Source organism: Oryx dammah, unplaced genomic scaffold (assembly GCF_014754425.2).
Source record: "Oryx dammah isolate SB20612 unplaced genomic scaffold, SCBI_Odam_1.1 HiC_scaffold_5, whole genome shotgun sequence".
In the NCBI taxonomy this organism is placed as follows: Eukaryota; Metazoa; Chordata; class Mammalia; order Artiodactyla; family Bovidae; genus Oryx; species Oryx dammah.
The window spans coordinates 7,206,798-7,211,095 of record NW_024070189.1 but is presented as its reverse complement, the minus strand read 5'-3'; the positions used below and the strand labels follow the sequence as shown (position 1 = coordinate 7,211,095).

Sequence of the window (4,298 nt, the reverse complement as noted above, 5' to 3'; positions counted from 1 at the left end):
TGAAAATATCTAGCAGAATTCTATAACCATGACAGCAAAGTTGTTTTGCTATTTCAGCTGTCACTAAAATTAAATTTTACCGTATATCTATTTTTTACTTCATATGAAGTGAAGTGAAGTCGCTCAGTCGTGTCTGACTGTTTGCGACCCCATGGACTGTAGCCTACCAGAGATTCTCCAGGCAGGAATACTGGAGTGGGTTGCCATTTCCTTCTCCAGGAGATCTTCCCAACCCAGGGATCGAACCTGGGTCTCCCGTATCACAGGCAGACGCTTTACCATCTCAGCCACCAGGGAAGCTCATTTACTTCACATGTTAAGCCTCAAAATATTTTGTTACCCTAACTCCAGGCCACAGTTTTTTTTTTTTTTTCTCTTGGATGGCCCTGGTTTAACTGGCTCTTGCAAAGGTTGAGTCATCAAAACAGGTTTGGAGGGCTCAGCAGCCTTCCAAACATTTCTAGTTATCCACTCAGGCTCCATTTGGCCATGATATTTCAGCAGTTGTCAACAGTAGATTATGCCATGAAAACAAAGTTGCTCTGTGTGTGGCATCTGAACGCTTCAACTAGAATGAACTGAAGCAGAATCTTAACTGACGTGGGGATCATGGTAGCATTTATCCTCGATGACAGTTGTTAAAGTTATCTCAACCCGAAAGTCAGGATAACAGCGTATCGTTTATGACAATCCTTTGGGCTGACTGATAAGTTCTCTTGCTCTACTCCCTTATTCTGCTGGTGCTCTATTGTGACTCTTGGGTCTAAGATGCACTCATTCACAGGACTGACTGTTGGTCCCAGTTACTGGCTCAGTTGGCGCTGACAGTAAAGGGCTTCAGTGCTCCTCCGTTAGCGTACATCTGTGTAGGTGCTTGCGCTTCCTCACAGCCTGGAGGTCTCAGGGTAATGGAACTTCTTACAGCAGCTGCCTTTGAAGACTTGAAAGCCAAAACTGCTAGGGTGTCTTAAGTTTCTTGTTTGTAACTGAAGTATATCAGTGTTGCTATGTTCTGTTGGTAAAAGCATATTACAGGACCAGTCTAAAGTCAGAAGGGTTTATACAAGTGTATGAAACCAGGATATGTATGTGTCAGTGGTGGCAACAGATACTGCGGCCTAATAATGTCCTATCAAAAATGGCTCATTCTCATTTTCTTCTTTCAGTGAGTTTTCTAGGTTTATTTTTTACCATCCTAAAAGATCACAGTTGCTTTGCTGTTGATAACAGTAAGTTGGCTAAATCTAATTTTCTAGAAATGTATAGCCTGCAAGGTTTCTCCTAGAAATTTCTGTTTCCTAGAATGTCATAAATATAACAGCTTCTAAATATAAAGAAATTGAAATTCTTTATGTTTTATGTGAAAATCCTTTGAAAATAATATTGATGCTATTTTCCATTAAACATTGTATTTTCTTAATTCTCTTGAAAACAGTGATAAATCTTATGCTACTCTACTCATTGTAGAGAACAACTAACTCATCACATTGTGATATGTGTAGATTTGTGTATGTGTGTGTGTGTATTTATGTGTGTGTGTGTATATAGATATGTCATTGTGATATCACTGAATTATACAAGTAAAAGTGAAATCTGAGGAAGATTGTTTAAATATTCTCAAGTTCCTTCAAGTCATGGAAAGAATGTTTCAAAAATTTTTCTTAAAAAAAGGGAAACTTATAATCTTTAAAAAACATTTATTCTTAATCACAAATTATTATTTTGGTTCTGTTGTTATTTTTTGTATTTAGTTTACCTCTGAGAAAGAAAAACACAATTAGTATGGATAATAAGTTAAAACGTAAAGCACTCGAAAATTTTTGTCAGCTCAAGTGTTTATACTTTCCTGTTTATTAATCTCTTCTCTCGTAAAAGCAAATAAACTGTCTTCACCAAACAACATTAGTTTCCTAGTACAGAAATGACACTCTTTTGTATTCAATACAGCCATGTCCAAGGGACCTGTACCTTTGTGTCTACTTGGTATCACATGCATGGATAGTGAATGCAAATGCTCCTGACAAATAGTTTACAAAGTTAAGTATATCTTGAGAGTTTTTCCTTGTTTGATTGAGGGTTTTTCAGTTTCCTAAGACAAAAATTGCTTCCAGCACTTGAAATGTGACTGCACTGTTTAGATATAGATCCTCAAGTGTCCTGAATCACAGATATGTATCTTAAATGTCAATGGGGACTGTCTGCACTAATCCATCCTTTTTCAGACAAACATGCCCTTGGCAGTTCCACTTAGGATTCAGTGATGCTTTTTAATTGACAATTTAAAATTTGCAACATGCAATGCCTCTTTGCCTAATCCCCAAACCATATTTGTGTCTCTTGTAAGTCATAAGCAGGCCAAGGACACAGAGGTCTTTAAGTTTCAATAGCCTGTGGGATCTGGAATGTATATCAGCCTGTACATATGTAACCTGCTGAGAAATAGCAGTGGTGCAGAAAAATATGGTTCTATTTCTTGATCAGTATAAAGTTAAATAGTTCTTTATATCCTCCCTTTCATTATGTATTTCTAGCTCAATGCTGTGAAACCCACTGACAGTAAATCCCTGGAAACTAGGATGTGAGACAAGAATTTGTTTACTTGTAGGGAAATTGCAATTACCCCCTACAGTTTTGGGGGATACAATTTGCAGACCACTTGAGTGTATTTTTTACCAAGGACAAATTTTATTTGCTTGTGATAGAATTTAGCAGTTTCTCTTGAAATGCAAAGGTGGGGGGGCACAAATTTTGACTTGGGAACAGTTGCTGTTATGCTACTGAAAAAAAAAATATATATATAAATATGTTACTAAGACTTAGCAGGATCAAAAGAAAGTACGGGCGATTTGTGAAGAGAATGAGGACAGAAAATCACTTACTGAATAATTAAAAATCAGCAAAAGGCATGATTGTACTGTTCCATACATAAATGCTATGAAAAGTTACAATCTTTGATGATTTTAGAATACTTTTATAGTAATTCTAGGATAAAAGGGTTTTGTTTTAATTTGTTATTTCTCTGAAAGAATTGCATAAAAAGAGATAGGAGTATCTGCATATACTGTATAGTCCATTTTTTTTCCTATTGGAGACATAGAAATGAAAGTTCAAACAAATGAAAGCAAGAAAACTGATTTCTTAAAGAAGCTTTCACTTTCTGAAAAATCAGAAAGGAGTAAGATAAAAACTAGCAAAACCTTCAACAGTTATTTAAAATAATTTTTGATATTTGTAACCATTATAGCTTGTAGATAATTATATATCTATAGTTGGATATGAAACAGAAAGCACTACAGTGTAACAGATACAGCAAAGGAAAATATAGATCATGACTCCTAATTTGAGAGCTTTAGGAAAGTTTAAGAACTTTAAGAATATTTTCATATTGTAACTAAAAGCCTTCAATAACTTCTCTATATTTTAATCTGAAAATGGAGACAGAAAAGGGAAGGAGACCTACCTTAACAGCTTCGCAAGTTTTTGTGAGGCGTGCATGAGCTATTTAATTAAGAGAAGATTTTTTAAAAGCTGAAAACATAGCAACTGTTCCTCTGGCACAAAAGAGGAAGTGGTAACTAGACGTCACCTTCCAAAATGTAGCAAAATGGTGTAAAAGTAGGAAAAATATGAAAAGGCAGGACAGGACTCTAGTCCTCTAAGGAAGGGAAGTATGTGAGATGAGAGCAGAGTTCCCTGGCTATAGCACTGGGATGTGAAGCCTTGGAGACCGTGATGGTCTCTCTGAGAATGGTGGGTGTAGAGAGGATTTCTGGAAATAAATAGGAGGACTAATTCTCATACACCTTGTCTGGAATGAAGAACTATGGTTAGATAAGGAGACATCACTTCTGAGAGACTTGAAGATACAGTATTGTGGTACATGAAAGGCAATTTAAATGCATCACGCCTCCATACCACTATGCATCTTACATAGACCGTTTCTTCTGGATGTGAGCAGTTCCCCAGGTAATAGATTGCGTACTCAAACCACTGGAAGTTCCAGATAAAATAGAGTGTAATTATTTCTTCTGGGAACTACATGCTGGCTCTTCTACTAGCTTCATTTTTCTGCTCAAATATCACCTTGTCAGTGAGAACTTTCTTGACACTCAGCCTGACATATCACCCCTTATGTCTTGATCTGGGTGCTCATATATTATATAGTGAACAGAAATTAACAGAGCTATACACATAAGATTTATATACTTTGTAGGCATCTATGTAACTAAATTAATAAAGACAAAAGCATGCAAAATAAAATTGCCTTATTTTCTCTGCTTTACCTTCTGTTATAGCAT

The 4,298-nt window shown here is 36.2% G+C and overlaps 1 non-coding gene across 1 annotated transcript; it reads right to left on the bottom strand.

Moving 5' to 3' along the window:
- Positions 1 to 225: 225 nt before the first annotated feature.
- Positions 226 to 297, bottom strand: TRNAH-GUG. Its single transcript has one exon. It is a non-coding gene; the product is annotated as a tRNA-His (tRNA).
- Between the last annotated feature and the right edge of the window lie 4,001 nt (positions 298 to 4,298).